This window comes from Cylas formicarius, unplaced genomic scaffold (genome assembly GCF_029955315.1).
Source record: "Cylas formicarius isolate icCylForm1 unplaced genomic scaffold, icCylForm1.1 PGA_scaffold_3__17_contigs__length_32017465, whole genome shotgun sequence".
Lineage (NCBI taxonomy): Eukaryota > Metazoa > Arthropoda > Insecta > Coleoptera > Brentidae > Cylas > Cylas formicarius.
Window position 1 is genome coordinate 28,482,679 of NW_026844326.1, and position 20,475 is coordinate 28,503,153.

Below are 20,475 nucleotides of genomic sequence, written 5' to 3' on the forward strand. Positions count from 1 at the left end.
TCGAAAATACCAGAGGGCAGAAGTCAGTAATCGACTATATAATCACAAACAAAAATATTCATCTGAACAGAATCCTAACAGAGCCCTGTCAGAGTCCTAACATCTGCAAGCGCTGGAACCAACCGCAACCTAGTGTTGCCTACAATAGTTATGGGAATTAAATATACCAAAAAACAAACACCTGTCAGAATCAGAAAACTCAATATTGAATCCCTGACATTCCCAACAACAAAACAACTATATCAACAAAGACTCAGAGACAAAATAGACAGCCCGAGCCCTATCCTTTTCAATCTGATTATGGATGAGCTAATATCTGAAGTGAAGAAGAATGGAAAGGGATACCGACTAGAAGACAAAGAAATAAAGATAATCTGCTATGTGTTCGATGTCGTGTTGATATCGGAAGATGAAGACAACCTCTAAGTTCGAAAACACAGCCTTCAAGTACAACATGGAGATATCGGTAGCAAAATCAAAATCACTAACGATATCAAAAGAGCCCAGAATATGTAAATGGGTCATATACAATGAACCTGTAGAGCATATCATGAGTTTTAATTATCTCGGCGTCAGCGTTACGAGCAGCAGGGTATCGTCTGTTCATAGATATATGAAATTCATCAAATTCATCAAATTCATTAAATGTGGCAGAACTACCTTATGCAAATGTATTCAACACATGGGTTTTAGATTTTAAAAAATTGACAAAAGGCAAGTTTTAATTTAATCTTTTAGAATTCGGAAATGATGACTGGAATATCTAGAAGAAAGTAGGATTTACAGAGAACAACAAAGGCCAATTATTTACTTGGATAAGACCTGGGTCGACACTTATGATACCTCGGAAAAGGGTTGGGTTGACTCAACTGATAAGTGTAAAACAAACGCGCCATCAAAAAAAAAAAAAAAATAGTTAAAAGAATAACTATTTTGCATACTGGCTCTAAAGATGGTTGGATTCCAAATGGACTTTCTCCGTCTGCGAAAAATATTAAAGATTCTTCGCTGGATTACCATAAAGACACCACCGCTGCTTTATTTGAAAGTTCGTTTAAAAACAAACTAGTTCCAAATATTCCTAATAGCGTAATTGTAATGGACAATGAAAGTTATCACAGTAGACAGAGAATCCAAAACTATATGTGTAATAACGACATTTATTTTCACGAAGATTATAAGAAAAAGCAATTAATTGGGGTTCTACAAAAGTTGAACCTACAAAAGGAATACGTCTGTATATTTAATCCCATTGCACATGTTTGGCACCAACTGAAATCTGCCATTCGTTGTAACACTGTTTTTCCCGGCGTTAACTTCAATGTCCTCAAACTTATAGAAACCGAAGTTTTTAACATCCCTCCACAAAGTTGGGCAAATTCTGTAAAACATATAGAAAAAGCAGAACAATCGTATATCGATAATTTTAAGTAGTTTAAGTAGGTAATAAAAATAATTTGTAATTTTATTTAAATACATACATAAATAAATAAATATTGTTTAGTATCTTTCCCAACAAAACCCCAAACAATTAAATTCTAAGCAAAGTACGGACCAGTTCGGCCATATTTCATTTTTACAGCTTGCCCAGGTCTTTCCTTTATTCATATTAGTTAGTCACTTTAGTCACAGACTTTACCTGCGAGATGTAATATGGCGAAACAAACATATGACAATAGAAAGTAAAACTCGCAAATATAAGACCTGTGTGATACCCGTTGTACGTTGAAGAAACAAGAGCGGAAAACTCGACAACAAAAAGAATCATGAGTTCCCTTAGATCTATAACAGGCTACACAAGAAGCGAAGACATCAGAGAACCTAGCAGTTTGTATTGATGAAATGGCCCCGAAACAAAACGAATTGTGCGAATGCAGAGATCATGTTGAACGGATGGTTGACCATAGAATGCCGAAAATTGCAACAGATGGTCTCCCAAGATCGAGCAGACCTCCTGAACGTCCCCACATACGATTTCACGAGAGCTGGAGCTCATCTTCCCAGCTACCTGTCTGACTACAGAATAGAAAGCAAATAAAAAGAAGAAGAATAAGAAGAAGGGAGAAGAGATTTTTTCGTCGTTGGTAAATTTTGAGGTTAGATTAGCGATAAAAAGTGCGCGTGGAGATTTAAAAAATCCGACGTTGTCTTAAAAAAAAATATAAAACATTCATGGCCGTTTCCCCACGCGGCGGGCTCAAGTTCCGCATTTTTATTACAGTAAGGGCCGGGCCGCGATAAGAGGATCCCCGCCATTCCCTCCCGAACTAATAGCGGCGCACTTCTTGCCGGTCGATCCGTCTTCTTTCGTCTTCGCCGCTTCTTTTATCGTTCCGTGACAAGTTAGCGGCCGGGGTGAGAAATTACCGGCATAAAGGCGAAATATACTTGTTTATGTTTGGGTTGGAAATTTCCGGGGAACCTCGAAAGATGATTGCAGCGAACGCGGAAAAATATAAACTTTTTCGCCCTCCCCCCCAAATTTGTGTTGTAAAATTCGTCATTACTCACCGTAGGCACCAAAAAAACTGTTTCTCGGTCGCTATGTGTTCTTTTTAAATTTAAATGTTGTGTTAAATTTTATCGGTTATCGGTTAAGATAACTTTATATTATTACATTCATATTATACTGACAATATCCAACACTTGTAAAACAAATCTTATGGAAATCTTTATCTTTGAGTATTATTGTTTTCTTCTTCTTTCTTTTTGTCATGTTACCTGTTATTATTAGTATTATTACTATTATATTAACTCAAAATCAACACTTTTAAAACCTACAGACCATTTCGTTCAGCTAGTGGATGTTCATCGTTTTGAAAAACAATTATTTACAGAAAATGACTTCGAATAATAGCTGTTTTGAAGTGAAATTTCTCTTGTCTATGCAACTAGCGACATCTGTTATCAATGCGCTTCGAATTACTTTCAACACGGTAACACATTGCTAATTAAATATTCATAAATAGTCAATAATTTCTTATAAACCGTCACTAATTTCAAATGTAGTTCACTTTTTAAATTACTTTAACACACTTTCACGAAATTAATCTGTCTAAATCATATTAAATTCCGTTAAATCAAATCATTTCATATGCCCAATCCCCTCTTCAAATCACTATGATTAACAAAATCGCTTTCATTTTCAAACCTTAATAATAATAATAATAATAATAAATAGCCTTTATTATAACAAAAAAAAAATACAATATTAATATTTTTCTACGAAAACTAAACAGATTGCTCGAAAGCGGTGCCGTCTAGCATTAAATAGCTACTCTACTGAATCGTTAAAGAACTATTTATATAATTAATAAATTGCGCACTATTTATTGAAATAAAAAATGTATGAACAGCAAATAAAATATGAAAAATACTTGCAAAATAGGAAGAACAACACAACTCTACTACAGACTACAGAAAATGCAATTGAAGATAAAGAATTTGATAATTCAATATAATCCCTTGCTAATAACATAATTAACAACACATTATTAGGAAAATTGCATTCGTAACAAATGATCTTTGTATCTTTTTTTAAATGAATATAAATTTAAGTTACTGAATTCCTCTGACAAAGAATTCTAAACACGAATTGCGTTGAATGCGGAAGATTTACGAAGAAAGGCACTCTGATGATGTAGCAGCAGGTGGCGAAATCATTAATAATTCCATATAAATCATGATTGACTTTATATGACAATCATTATCCCACTCCATAAATCTTAGAAAATAACTCATTGTAAATCTGCGGAAATTCCGTTAAATTCCCAGTGTACCATACAATATGTAATTTGCAAATCATGAAAAGATTCGTATAGATCGTCATTGAACATAAACCTTTATTCTAATCTTGAAATCGCTTTCAAGAAATAAATCTTTATTAATGAAAATTAATTCCGACAAATCATTGTTTATTCCATATAAATCGCCAATGACTTCTAGAACTAAAGCTAACCAGAGGTTTACTTCGAAATCGCTGAAAAAAATATTCTTTCTGTTTCTCATAACTCGCTTCCAGTTTCAACGACGTCTGAAGTGTGTTAAGGAAGGTGTTTCGGACTCTATTTCGCTTGAGACACAATACTAGGGAACCCACAGGGCAAATCAAGAGATAAAATTAGTGACCAATTACATGAAACTCGAATCTTTATAGCTAAGACCGTGACTCGTGGACTAAGGAGCTGTGAAATTAAGGAAATCTGCTCATTATAGACTCCTTCCTATTGTACAGATCCCACATGAAGTGACACAATTTATATCGAGATTCACACTTAAACGAACGAATCAAATAATGAAAAGAGACCGTAAACGTCAGAAAAAACACTTCGCGATTCGTAGTCGATTGGTTGCTCGAATCGAGACGACAAAAACCCAATTTGCCTCTCTGCTCGCGAAATAATTAAAAAGTGGACGCGCGAAACATAAATCACCGCGCTTAATAGGGGAAACCGGAATTTAAGACGCCTTGTTATAACGCCCCCCCCCCCACCCTCCGACCACCACCACACCGGCACGTCCCCCTCTCCCGTCCTCGCGAAATGAATAATTGCTTTTTCCAACTTTAATTGAAATCAGTTTTTGTCTCCGGCCCGATCCTTTTAATGCGGTGCCTTTTGCTCCAATTAATTATCGTGCTACGGGAGAGAAACTTTTGACACCCCCGGTATTTCATTGCGGTGTCACCGGCTCGCGCGCGCGCAGGGTGGGGAAATCTTACGTCATATTTAATTAATACTCGAGGAAGGTATATATTTTCCGTGCGTATAACTTCCGAGTGTTATCTACTTGCAGGCTCGCGGTTTTCGCTAATTAATTTTATATATTTATTACGAAATGCGCGAAAATTTATCGGTTGCCCTTGCGGCACGTGCGTAGGGGGACGTAGAGACGAGCGTACCACCTGAAATTTGGCACACAAGAGATTTTCAAGATACAAATTTCTCGAAAATTTCTTTAAATCATCAACAATCATCTCTATGATACACTGGTCAGGGTTAGTGACATACATAACAGGGCAACTCGTCACCGTAACCTGTTCTACGTTCCCAAGCATAGTACGGCTGCGTTTCAGAGCTCTTTCACATATAACGCTATTAAAACTTACAATTCACTTCCACTGGATGTTCTTACTTGTTCATCCACTTCTCCATTTAAAAAGAAATTAAAAGAGCTGGTGAGATTAAGGAGAGGCTGAACCGCTTTTTTTTATATTGATTTTTTTTTGCTTATTGTTTTTCGTTTAGTCGTTTTTGAATATTGCACTTGCTTTTTTTCAATGTCTATTTTTTTTTCTTTTTTTTATCCCCATGTCAATTGTTTAAAACAGTTATATTGTGAATCTTGGGTGGACTTAAGGGTCTTATTTATATTTGTTAGTTTTCTTTCTTGTTAAACTCTTTGTAATATATTCGTTTTGTTCTATTTTAATAAAGGCTATTTATTATTATTATTACTATTATTATTATTATTATTATTAATATTATTATATAAACCATTACTGACTTTGTATTCCACTATTTAGTCCACTCAAAATACCTTAATTCTTCAACACACATTCTGTTAATTGCTCATTACGCTATATTTTAATAATACGCAAGTCCTTAAATCACTAGAAATAAATCTTAATAAATCATGCACACATTTTTAGATTTATATGAAAGCCTTCAAATATATAATTAGTTACACACCACAATATTTTCCCTAATAACAAGAATATATTTAATTTTGACGTCATACATTATACGTCATTGGTTTTGTCGTCACACGTGGCAAAAAGCAACGCATTAATATTATTAATAATATATTTACCAAAACATTAAATAATGTACAGTATATTCTACTTTTTTGTAATAAGTCAAGTGTAATACAAACAAACCCACTAAGGAAATGTCTTCAACATGTTCAGCGTTAATTAATACATTACATTTTTCACGAACTTGTAACACAATTTATTGTCTGTAGCACCGCCAACAATCAACGATAAAATTAAAATTATTACTTAAATAACAAAGTTTGTCTTAATTTCTAGTGCACATAAACAATATAATAATTAAAAAATCTATTTAAAGAATAAATTTATTGCAGTCTATCATTTTATTCATTTTTTATATACCGACTAATAAATACATAAATACAATCTATGAAATCGTGCATAAGTTTACGTGGTTTTTCTCACGGGTTCGCCGTAGGTACAGAAATGATCACCGTCGAAAAAAAAAAGCCGTAAATCAAAATTTCTACAAAATATGGCCAATTGGTTGAAATGGTATTGAAAAAATTGAAATATCCAAGAGCTAAATTTTTTGTATTTACGGTTTTCCTCTATCGCAGACACTGTTCGAGATATTTGAAAAAATCCAAATGAAAATCATTAGCAGCACGTGCTGCATGGTTTCAGAAAGCAAGTATTTTCTTGAAAACCACTGACTCTATCGGAAAAAATCATATACCAGGAAACTTAGGAGATCCAGTGCTGCAACCTCTACTTGGAACATTATTTGAATTATATACAGAGTGTGGCGTTTATTTGCAAAAAAATCTAAAACATCGTAAAAATTTCCGTTTTTGTGGTTAAATTATTGGGGAAAAATGAAAAACTCGCTAATTTGATTTGAACAGTATCATAAACTGTGTCGAGAGATAGCTTCGGGTTTCGTCAATTATACAATGTCATTCGACGACGTTGTTATTTGTACAAATTTTCATATTTAACTAAGTTTGCCGTAACTTTGAAGTTCGGCAAGACATGAAAGACACTTTATACAGGGGGTATTTTGACAAGAAACCGCGAAGGGGTTTCTTTTCAAAATACAAAACTGGCCCCTCCACCGACGATTTTTCGAAATCAATCTTGTTTGCAAATTGCTGCAGCGGTTAGGATACGGTAGGTCATCCACAGTAGACATCGTATGCGGTTCCGACGACCGACTACAAATCTGCAACGCCAGAAGCATTCACGGCAAGGGCTCGAATCGGAATCCCCCTAATGTGCGAAGAGGCGTTCCAGTGAAACGGTTAAAACAATATTATCGTTCGGTCCTGGACCTTCTGTCCGCGGTTTACCTCGTTAGGGCCCAATTACAGCTGGAACCGGAACGGTCGACTCTCGCGGTTGCCACGAAATCCCCACGTCTAAAAAATGACGTGACACCACGCAAAACGTAAACGTCGAAAACTTTGTTTTTTCTTTACCAAATGAAAAGCGGTCATTACGTTCCCTATCGGAAATATCGTAACAACCAGCCAGAGCTGTCAAGTCGGGAAATATCTAAATAGACCTTGGCGCGTGACCCCACGGAAACATGTGACGTGACGAGTGTGACGAGGTAAAAAATGGGCTCGCGTTATACTTTACTTTTCGAGTCTATAATATTAAATAACAATAATCAAGCTTTATGGTGCGACAGAATTTATCCATTTGCGACACAATCAACTAAATCGAGTATAAATAAATTATATTCGATAATTGATAAAGGTTCACAATACAATTAATGGTGCGAACGAGATTAACTCACCAATTGAACCGTTCAGAAATTTATATCTAACTTGGTTTTGGTGATTTTTCATTAGTCTGTCGTAAGCAAGATGGTAGTAACATTCAGCTAAAGGAATAGGTTTTGCTAAGGAAACAGCCTCGTTAAAGACCGAACTACGCAACAACTTAAATTTCTCTATGCCGCTAATATCTTATAAAGATCATTGCACTGTTGCCAATTCTTAAAATGGCATCAAAAGTCGATAATTTCGGCTGAAGAGAAATCAATCGAGAAGCTGGAACAGGTATAATCTAGTTTTTATCGAATTGAGGTCATAATAGAAGCCATTCATAGTAGAGTTTGTCAAACCTCTTGCGAGTTTCATGGTGAGATTCAAAAGTCAGACCACCCATGATTTGATTGTGATTTGAACAGAAACTGCTATGGTACCCTTCTCGGTCCTCGCACCTCGACTTGAAAATTAAAAGAATTCATTTGCCTTAATTGCAACTTCGTATGTTTCGATTGAAAATAGTCATTCTTACAACACGCACTATTTTGAAAAAAACTGTATCAAAATGAAACTAACCGAACAACTTATTTGCATATTACAAACCACACGATGAGCAGTACAAAGTTCGTGAAAAATATGGCCAATTGGTTTAAACAGTGTTATAGGCCACTTTGAAAGCTACAATTTTTGTATTTACGGTTTTCGTCTATCACAAACGGTGCTCGAGATATTTGCAATCCAAATGAAAATCACCATTTCTCACCCTCAATCTAGATGCGATGACGTCATTTACAATAACCACGTACTCTATTATATATATATATATATATATATATATATATATATATATATATATATATATATATATATATATATATATATATATATATATATATATATATATATATATATATATATATATATATATATATATATATATATATATATATATATATATATATATATATATATATATATATATATATATATATATATTCTCACGTATTGATTCACGGATGGAAAAATGTGATGACACTATATTCCGGGATATCATCCGTTCGCTCGTTGAAGTCCGACTGGAATCCTGCATCCGACTGGAATCCTGCAAATCTTGCATCCGACTGGAATCCTGCAGACGTTTCGCCAAAATCTCACTTGGCATCTTCAATGCTCGCGCTCCGAGTGTTCGAAGTGTTTTCGGATAAAACGTGCCCCTTCCCTCCCACGGTTTGTTCGGCAACCTTTAATAATAAACCAAACCATTTTTGTCACTACTCGATTGCGAAAACGTTTTATACGTAATCCCCATTAAGCCCGTAACTAAACAGATTTTTGAATATTTACTGCGTTTAGTATCCGAACGCATTTTATTCAAATCCCTTTATCCGGAACGTAAACATATTGTTGTATGTGTTGCAGTGGCCGCATGTGGAAAATTGGAAAATAGGCCTCGACCGATTCGGCGTTAAACTACGCTATTGTCAGCGTTTGAAAAAAAATAGAGCGCTCGGTAACACCGTAACCTTCTTAACACGTCCACGTCGCAAGGGTCCTAATCCTAATGCGCGACCCTTAATAAATGAATAATTGAAGTTAATCGCAGTCGGTGCGCAATCCATAACAATTACGATTAATCCTCTTTAGCTGTACATTTCCAAAACAGGGGGAAATAAGCCTTTTAGGGGTGAACGTGTTTACCCTCTAAACAATTTAATGGAACCCAAACCTTATTTCCCGGCCCTGTGTCTTGATTAGAATAATTGATATATATTAATAGTGACGTCGCGCACTATCGTCGCCCGAGACGTAAAATATAAACTCATCCCAACTAAAACACGGAAATGTAAATAAAATTTTATTCTTCTTTTCGCCCGACCCCCCCACCCCCCTGCTGAGGAATAGCGTCGGCCCGTATACATAGTTTGATTTCTGCGGGGAATTCAATCCTCCGACGACATCACGTGACATTATCCGGGGACCGAATTTACGGCGCGATGCCTTCTACGTAGAGGCCCAACCGAAAGGTTTCCCGTAGGTTAGCGTACTCTTGCACATTGTCAACAACATGGCGATTTAAACTTACGATGTGATCACATTAATCACATGAATCAAATTTATATTGCGTAACATGTAATTAAAATATGAAATCTGATTTCAGAAATCCTGATTAACTTTGCGTAGTGTTCATTACTCCAAAACCGCAGCCCAGGACCGTCCTAGGAATTCATCGACCTACACTAACAAGATTGCAATCGAAAAATCGTCGGTGAGCGGGGCAAGTACGTCGCAAATAGCGCGAATCACCATTTTATTTTCTTCTTGAGGGACGCATTGTTTTTCTATCGTGCTCCTGCGGACAACTATGGAACTTCCGCAAAATCGATGTAATTTAAAGCTCAAAATTCAAAGTTCGGTAAATGTTAAAATTTGTACTGGCAATTTGCAATTTAGAATTAAATTTTTTCAAATATCTTGCGAAACCTGAAACTCTCTCTCAACACAGTTTACGATACTATTCATATCAAATTATCTTTAAAAGTTTTTCATGTATCGCCAATAATTCACCCACAAAAGCGGAAGTTTCTTGGATCTATTCAAATTTTTTTCCCACAAACGACGTACCCTGTATATAATTCCAACAACGTTCGAAATAGAGGATATAGCCCTGCATCTCCTTAGTTTCCTGATATCTGAATTTTTCCAATGAAGTAAATGGTTTTCAAAAAACTACTTCCATTCTGAAACCATGCGATACGCGGTAATGTTAAATGACCTCATCGCGTCTAGATTGAGGGCGAGAAATAGTGATTTTCATTTGGATTATTTCAAATATCTCGAACGGCGTTGTAAATACAAAAATTGTAGCCCTTGATACGGCCTATAACAGTGTTTGAATGGATTAGCTATTGTTTGTACGAATTTTGATTTACGAATTTTGATTTACTCTCTAAAAGAACAATTTTCAGGGTCTTTCAGATTTTTGTTTATAACTAAAACATCTTGTATATAATCGAGAAAATGTGTGAAACAAAAGTTATAGCGCCGGGTCTCCCACGTATTATGGATGTAAAACTTTTCCGATAGGATGAATGGCTTTGGAGGAAAAGCTGTTTTTCTGGATGCCAAAATAACCACAAAGAAAAGTTCAAAGAAATATACTTCGCGTTATTTTGTTGCTCCGAATTTAAAGAATCTAATTGCGGGTCCAGACTTCAACTTCTCCCCAAGTCTGAAGTCGGTAGCAGCAAAATTGGAGTACAGTGTTTTTTAATATTGCACGGAATATCGCGAACACCCTGTACATTACTTAAAAACCGTAAATACAAAAGTTTAAGCTGTCTATATGGGCTATATCGTCATGTAAAAGAAACTGACATCTAAAACACAGATTTTTCAATTTTTTTGAATTTGCGGCGCACCCTGTATATTCTTGCAAAATAGTCAAGAATAAAAGTTTATGGAGTCGTTGCCTCTGCGTCTTCTGGTTCAAGAATTTTTTCGGTCTTGTGAACGGTTTTTGAAAAATGGTCTTTTTTGTAGACCCTTGCACACGCGATTTTTATTTTTTTTTAAATACTTCCCGACCTCCCGGCCCCCCTATTTTCAATAACTTCCGTCACGGGGCAAAGCTACATTTATGTGCCAAATATGAAGTCGATTGCTTCAAATTTCGGACATTTATCGTGTTTCAAAACAAGATCCAAAGAACAGTTGAAAATTGCGAAAAAAATATGGATACTGGCGTCGGATCAGGGCCATTTCTTGTAAGCTTATGTGCCTCGTGGAGGGTTAAAAAGGAGGCAGATTTCTATTTTGTAGCTCCAATGGTTCGAAAGTTATTCAGGAAAAACCAAAAGACGAGAACGGAGAACTGACAAACAGACAAAAAAAATTTTTTTTTCGACGGTGATCCCGCAGGACTTACGGTACTATCACTAAATTTTGCGAAATTCTTTGAGATTCCATTAGCACTTGACGTTTATTAATTGTTTGGAACTGAAAATCTATCTTCGCAATTAATGTACTTTCTTATGCAGTTCTTCCAGAGTTAAAGCTACCAGAATCGTCTAATTAGATCTGCGTGGTGCTCTTTAAAAACTCGCATCTTCTCTCACTTTCCTCTTGACTATCAACAATATTTCTTACAGTTGACTTTGGAACTTTGGTCATGTCGAAACCTACTTAATGCAGAAGAAACATCTGTTGGGATGGGTTTTACCACGGTGCTGCGAAGGTCTGCAGTTAAGGTACTGTAAAATAATTGAAATGCACTATATTTTTGTCGTATTATATAGTACCGCCCAAAAGATATTTGCAACGAAGAGAAAATGTCTAAAAATCTATACACCTGAACCAAAATTGTAACATCTTTATAGCTTGCGACGCCCACCGTCTCGTTTTTTTCTATAGTTTCGTTCGTATCCCTCCTAACCATAGAATATTACTCCGCCAATTCACGCGTTTCCATTATACGACTGCGGGGAACCAGCTGTAAACAAATCGGAAACATATTGGCCGACTCAATGAAGCCCTAAATTCAGACCCGTCTGATTGCCCCGTCACAAAAAGTCATTCGAAAGATATCAAGACGTGCCGCATTTAAATTTCAAATCGGGTATCGATTGCTTTGCGAGCTCTTGTAGCGGCATAATCGTATCAATCTCGATAGAGCTGTTTCGCCTGCGAACACCTGCTACTGAACTCCGCAGGCTACGGAATAATTTGCTGTAACGGTTCAGCCATTAGCGATAGATTTGTACGGCGTTTTTATGCAGACAAAGAGGAAATGAAATTTCGCTGTCATTCTGGAACGGAAAAAATCAGCACGCCGTGTTTTTGAAACGGGAAGTGCGTAAGAGAGTTATACGGGCTGTCCGCGAAAACTTCCCGGAAGGAACCCTGTTACGTTCCAATTTCGACCTTAGGTTATATTTCCAGTAAAGTAAAGATTTACCTGTGTATTTGGGTTTTATTAGTTAAACCACGCTTCTCGTGCTAATTCCATTCTGGTGTGTTAAGTACTTTCCTTCAAATTAATCTTACTTTATGTTTTTGATTGCTTTCTTCTCTCTGTCTGGGAAGATAAATCAGTCGTTACTTAAGGATACTGCTTTTTTGCTAGTGATTTTACCTTGCAAATGTTATCCTTTTCCTCTGTGTTCGGATGTATAAATATGTAGCGGCAGGATATCGAAAAGACTCCTGTCACGTTATCATTGTTTTGCTATTGTTCGAGCTGTAATAAAATACGGTAGAATCAGCAATTATTCTTGAAGTTTCACTGGCAACTAAAATCAAAATTGCTTACTTACGGCTGTTTGTTTTAAAGTCCATCTTTGCAAAGTAAATAATATTGAATAATATTGATCTGACCGAGAGGTTTTTTATTCAGACGTCAATAGCCGTTAAGTTTCGTATTTTTGCATAAATACAGCAGCTCAAAATTTAATATTTCTTTGCATTCCATTTTTTTAACTAATAATTACATTGGAATCACACGGTAAGGTGCGCAACTATTCAGCGATCCATGGTACCAACCGATAGGATACTTTGGTTACCTGTAGGGTTGAGCCATATATGACTATCAATTTTATTCGCAGTATCGATACCTCGACTGAGAAAATTTCCAGTAACTACGCAAGTCGCGCGTTTTTCCGGCTTCACTTTTCGGTTGGTCGAGGTTCTGCAAGCAACAGGTTCGTAAATTTGTGGAAGTTTCACCTATTTTAGGGATTTGGAACCTATATGCTGCTTTTAATTTGGTCGTTGTGCCTTATCTTGCGTTTTGGGTTTGCTTTACCTTTCCTTTCGGCACTACAACCTCCCGTCAGGGGATATTCAGCCCGACAATGGTAAGTATTTTTTTTCTCGTTACTCCATTTTGTTCAGAGCATGAAGCAATTCGGTATCTTTGGCATTTATTTCTGTTACTTGCGTGTTTTAGATTGAAGTCAAATAATTCCTCGTCGTCAAGCCACCAAACATCGGACCGGTTTCTCGACTATAACGTAAATTGTTTTCTTCCTTACAAAAAAAGTTTAGTTAGTTCCGGTCGGATATCGAATCTGGGTAGAAGTATTTAGGGTATTGAAGGTCTTATGGAAGGTATATGGTTATGGTTATAGAAAACGTCTTCATGTCTTAAGTGATTTAGAGAACAGAAGTATAATATAATAACAGAAGCATAATATATTCCTCCCATTCCCATTTCGACCCGGCAGTAATTTCTTTCTATCTTTAGGCCCTTTTTTTGTATCTCTGTACTCCGATTGAAATTGTGGTCTGCCTTTCTAACTGTCATCCTCAACGCGAATCGGTCTTATACTTACTATGCACTAGGTATAGATATCACCTATACATATTTTCTTTTGGATGGTACGTGATTTTTATTAAACACTTCATAGCGTCATTTCCAATTCCGGAGGAGATTTTTAGTATTTTCTTTTTAAATCTCAGCGTCTAAATTTAAATTAAAAACTGCCTAGGTCGGCGCATACATGTTAGTAGCAACTCAAAAGTTACGCAACAGACTAACAATAATAATAGAAATAATAAAACAGCGCACGAGACCCGAATATGGGTATACGAATTGAACAATGTAATAAGCAGAGAGAGGAGAGTTTTCATTTATGAAATACCAGAGTAAAACGGAGCTTTTTGAATATATATATATCGCATAATACGCCGCTTTACGTTTATACACAATGCTCTATCAATTATTATACGGTTGGGTGGTCCAGACTTATATCTTTGTAAGTTACGGATGCCGGAGGCCGGGCCAAAGGGATCCAAGTTTTAAAACGTTTATGTAAAGAGAGGGGGATTTTAAGACCGAGCAAGTCGGCCCCTTTGAAAATTTTGGGATGCGCGAATTCAAATCGCTTACGTTTCAGCATTACACGATGACATTCTAAACTGTATTTTACCGAGATATACTGAGACGAAGGCGATTTCCATGATGGTTCACCAAAAAAATGATGGCAAGTATATTTGAGAAACAAAGAGAAAGCAGATTCGCGAATCCCAGCCACTGTGTCCTATTCTTATCTGGAGGAGGGTATGGGCTCGGGACGGCTGTCGGTGTGCGTGTTCGCTGACATCGAAGGGGCATTCAATAACACGGCCCTGTACTCGATCTGCAGGGCGGCGGAGAGTTCTGGAGTGGGGACGGCCATTGTAAGGTGGATCCGCTCCATGCTAACCGACCGGAAGGTCGAGGCAAGACTGCGTGGGGAGCAGGTCTCCATCGGTTCATCACGGGCTTGTCCATAGGGCGGGGTCTTGTCCCCGTTCCTGTGGTGCCTAGTGGTGAACGAGATATTGCATATTCTGAGGGAAGAACACGGTGAAGACGACCTTGTGATAATGACACAGGGGACGGACGTGAGGAGGGTGCAGGGGCTCCTGAACGAGGCATCGGCAAGATTCTCACAATGGTGCCTGGACAGCAAGTTGGTTGTCAATCCTGGCAAGGTGGAGATGGTCATCTTCACTAGAAAAAGGAAGATGGAGTGCAACCTCAACATTTCGATGGATGGGGTGCCTCGTTCTGCAAGCGGAAGTGTCAAGTACTTGGGCGTATGGTTGAACTCTAAGTTGACCTTCCAGGAACATATAAGATCAAGGACCAGGTCGGCCTTTGGAGCTCCGTGGGCGTGCCGGAGAGAGGTAGGGGGCACTTGGGGCCTGGGGCCGAAGATCATGCAGTGAATCTGCGGTGGTGGTGGTGCCTATGCTCACGCATGGGGCAGTGGCATGGTGGTCGGGGACCAAAAGAGCGGGAGCAAGGCTAGTTCTTGACAAACTGCAGAGATTGGCTTGCCTCTGCATAAGAGAACGGCGCCCACGAGGGCCCTAGAGGCTCTGGTGAGGTTGCCCTCTCTGGCGGATCGGGTGCAGATGGAGGCGGCCAGGACAGCTGTGAGGCTGGCGAGCTGCGAGCTCTGGAGGGAGGGAACCTTCAATCGGGGTCCGTACGACATTTTAGAGGGCTGTCGCGGGGATTTCGGGGTCATGGGCATACCGAGTGACGTCATGATCCCCGAGATGACCTTCTTTGACAAATTGACCTTTCTCTTTCCATCAAGGGAAGATTGGAGAGAGGGCAGAGTCGGCTCCTGGGATGGACTTGTCTGGTACACGGACAGGTCCAGAATGGGAGATCTGGCCGGAGCTGGAGCGTACTGCGAGACAACGGGATCGAGCTTGCCGGTCCCTCTGGGTCAGTGCTGCACTGTGTTTCAGGCGGAAATTTTCACTTTATTGATGGCGGCCAGAGAGGTGCTTCGGCTCAACCACGGAAGCAGGAGAGTCTTCTTCTGCTCGGATAGTAGGGCTGCACTTATGGCGCTGAAGGCCAGGAGTTGATTGCACCCGCGTACAGTTTGGTTCTCAATATCTGTTTGACTCGATTTAAAGGCCTTTCCTTTACTGAGTTTTTTGCTGCGGCCTGATTGATGGTAAGTACTCGGTTTATTCCTAAATATCTATGGGATTCTCCTTCCATCAAAGGGTCAAACTCAGATCCGTCACTATTTCGAGTTCCGACTGCAATTCATCTTTGCTCTTTCTATCCAATTGCAGATCATCCATAAAAAGTAAATGTGAGATCTTTACAACTGGTTGTTTCGTGTGGGTGTATCGGAAATCGCTTTCTTTCAGCATGTTGCTCAATGGGTTGAGTGGTAGGCAAAAGAGCAGCGGGGATAAGCTATCTCCCTGGAATATTCCGTTCGCTATTCGTATGGGTTCAGTGGTGTAGCTTGTCTGGTTTACTCTTACTGAAAGCGTTGTTTGCCATCTCTCCACTGTACTGCCCACAAATTGGACTATCATCTGGTCAACCTTATCCTTATCTATGAGTGGGGTACCGCGTCGAAGGCCTTTCGGTGATCCACCCATGCAACGGAAATGTTTCTCTTCTTCTTTGCGACTTGCTGAGTCACCACCATGTCAAGTAGAAGCCACTCATTGCTCCCCTAGCTTTCTCTTCTACAGCCGTTTTGCTCTCGCGTGAGCATGTCGTTGGTAATGAGGTGACAACTGACTAAATTTTCTAATTATTATTATTATTACTATCATTTTTATCATTATTATTATTATTATTATTATTATTATTATTATTATTACTCTTTTCCTCAGCTGAGGCTGGAACTTTCACCTGCCCAATATATTCTTTGGTGTTTCCTCCACTAGATCCTTTTTTTTTCTTTTCATAGTTCCGCCCCATTCAGAAACTTGCGCGTTATATTGCATTTGATTGATTGATTGATTTCGTACAATCGTGTTGGTAAGTTTAGTTTATCGATATTTTTCTTTAGGTGCATCGTAAAGACTCCGCTTGCTGAAATTATAATGAGGACTTTTGAGGTTGCAGACATTTTTGACCTCTCTTACCAAGTTCTCATACTTTATAATTTTGTCGATCTCAGTTTTAGAAACGTTCTCAATAAGTGAGTGCATGTTCGCTTTGTTTGTCAATGGCCACGATGTCAGGTCGGTTGAAATCCACAGTTCTATCGATGGTTATCGGCCGGTCCCAATAGAGTAGGTTCGGGTGAGTATTGATAATAGGGCGAGGGATTATAGAGAAGGCCATATTTGCTAGTTATATGTGGACAATTTTGGCAACTTGGTTGTGGCGGCCAAGGTATGCCGTGCTAGGTAGCGCTGGGCAGCCCGCCGTGATATCTTCAATTGTTTCCTCAGGCTTACCACACTTTCGGCATATGTCCACCAGGTTTTTCTTTAGACAGGTTTTTCATATGGTCTGGTTTTTATCATACGATCTTAGATGGCCACTATTAATCCTTCGACTCTCTTTATACAGTTGGCCTTTTTGCAACCAAGTGAGTGAGCCCTCTTTGTCTATGGGCTCATCCTGTAGAGTCTTCGGGTATTTACCATGCAATGCTTTCTCTTGCCATGATTCACTCCTACTCACCCCTGGTTGACTTTGAGTTTCTGTACGGTTTCTTAGATTTAGATCGACTGCTACAATTGCTTTAAGAAGTTGAGAGTTTGATTCCTGGAAGTAGATTCTCATTTTTTCTTCTTGGTCCCGACATAGCTTATAGATATCGATGAGGTCTCGTCCACCTTCTTTTCTGCTTAAATAAGGTCCTTCGGGACAATCTGTCTAGCTCATGGAGGTCGGTATCTGTGTATTTAAGGATTCCAAAGGAGTATGCAAGAACCGGTATTGTTATTATTATTATCATTATTATTATTAGTATTATTATAACGCGAGGCCCAAGGATAATCAATGCTTCGTAACTCGTCGAACGTATCCAGAACCGCCAGTCTAATTCTGAGCCGCACCTTCATTAACAAAAGGGTTTTTCCGCATTAATCATTCCATTCAAACGGGGAGACAAATAATTTGTATAAGCCTCAGGTTGTATTGTGATAACTTTTGTTGTTTCCTTTTCACGTGGTGTCGCCTCCTCTCCACCCCATTTAGAATGCACGGTTGTGCTTCTGTTTCTATCCTTTTTGCGGCCCCGTCGACACAAGAAAAAAACGACGGTTAGGTTCGGGGGACTCGGGGTCGCCACAATTAACAAAGTAAACTGTGGCCACCAAATTTGCTCGAAAAATTCCGTGGCGGTCTACTAATTGCCCAAGAATTTTCGTGTGTATTTAAAATGCAAATTACGCCATCCCGTGCCGACGGCATTACGATAAATCTTCCACTAACGCTGTATTGTATATTCGAATGTTAATTTAAATGCAAATATCGCGTAAGGGGACGGACGTAAAACTATAGGGTTTACGCGATTTCGGTGCTGATCGCGCCATGTGTGAAAACGTATACGAAATAGGCGTAAACTTTCTGCTTGCTGGTAAAATCGCTCTTCTTTTTTTTTTTGTTATCACCGACATTAGCGACAAAACCTGCTGAGTCCAGAACTTTAAAATCTCAACATTAAAAGAGGATTTGGGCTATTTTGTAAAGATGTAAATAGGTTTGGTATAGGGTGTATCAAAGTTGTATCTATTATTTATTTATAAAAAGTGATGAGCAACATGCTAAATTTTTTACTGTATCTTGCTAATAATTTTTATAAAGAAATGATCACATTGTCTTACAAATAAACTGGTGCTGATGCTGATCATTGATGATATGGTAACTAAATTGACATGATTTTATACCTGCGCGTATAGTTAGCTACCTGATACAACAATTTTCGTAGAGGAAAAGGATAGGAGACTTGATGAAATGAAACGATTTCTAAGGAACTAGCTTGTTGCTTATCATTTTGAAAAAGGGTCCAGGGCTCCCGGACTATGAAACACCCCGTGCGTATATAAATGAAAATCATGCATACATTTTTTTCGAATTTTCGCATAATGTTACGAGACCGTTGCCTAACCCATGGCACAAGAGTGAGCAGGAGGGTCTTTGAAATGCATTACATCTATTATAGCTATTATTCCCATCGGATTTTTCCCAAGATTGTTCGCGATACCAAATATATCTTGCGCTCTCCCGTCTGTTATTGTTTATTGACACGGAAGAGACGGTTTCTAGTGGCTCATTGAATATTTTCTGTCTCGACGCGAGTCGCTCCATGAATAAGACGGATGAGACATGTTCGCCCCTGAAATAAACAACATCGCTGGCGGCTATAAAATTCTGTATAGTCCGTCCGTCAGACGCAGTATGTCTTTCTCGCAAGTGTATTTCCTACGAAATTGTAAAACAAACAAAAATACATTTAAATACATTTTAGATAGTTATGATCATAAAAAGACAAAGGTTTCGTTTATATTGCAAAAGTCATCACTAAAATGTTTTCAAATAAGGGTCAGCTAATCGGAAGCATTCAATTGGCATACGTCGCCGCCTCCATCTTATCGTAACTATAAGGTTGTTCGGAAAGTCATTTCGTTTTTTCCCGTCAGAGGACTTAATTACGTTTTTTCGAAACCAACTTCACACTTAAGCCGCATAACCATTATGTCTTGAGAGCTGATATTGCAAGGCTTGTGTGTGAAAAAGTTCTATTAATTTTACGCAGTAGTTCTTGGTTGGTGCCCCACGGTCTGGAAGGCGGGTCGAAGCTGACAAAGATGCGATAAAGGCATTAGTTGATGCAAATCGGCGAATAACTACGCGAGAGATCGGTGAGAGATTAATTTTGTCGAATTCGACTGTTTATGGCCATTTGAAAGGCATGGGCTTAACCTCGAAGCTCGATGTGTGGGTGCCCCATGTCCTTACGGAGCGAAATTTGTGTCGCCGCGTTGACGTGTGTGATTCGCTCCTCAAACGTCAAGAAAATGATCCATTTTTGAAGCGGATTATTACTGGGGACGAAAAATGGGTTGTATACAACAATGTTAAACGCAAGAGGTCATGGAGAAGAAAAGATGAACCGGCTCAAAGCGTGTCAAAAGCCAACATTCACCAAAAAAAGGTGATGCTCTCCGTTTGGTGGGATGTCAAAGAAATCGTTTTTTTGAGCTTTTGCGGGACAATACAACGATTAATTCAGAAGTCTATTGTCATCAACTGGACAAATTGAATGATTCACTTAAAGAGAAGAGGCCCGAATTAATCAACAGGAAGGGTGTAGTGTTCCACCAGGATAATGCGAGACCTCACACAAGTTTGGTCACTCGCCAAAAATTTTTACAGCTTGAATGGGACGTACTGCAACATCCACCATATTCTCCAGATCTGGCGCCTTCCGACTACTATTTGTTCCGGTCCCTGCAAAATTTTTTGGATGGCAAAACCTTTACCTCAAATGAAGATGTCAAAAACCACCTGAACCAGTTTTTTGCCCGCAAGGACCAAAACTTTTATGAGAGGGGAATTATGTTACTGCCAGAAAGATGGCAAAAGGTGTTGGACCAGAATGGCCAATATATAATTTAATAAAATATTTATTCATTATACGAAAACTGTCTTTCATGTTCCCCAAAAAAAACGAAATGACTTTCCGAACAACCCAATAATTTACTTTAATCTGGTTT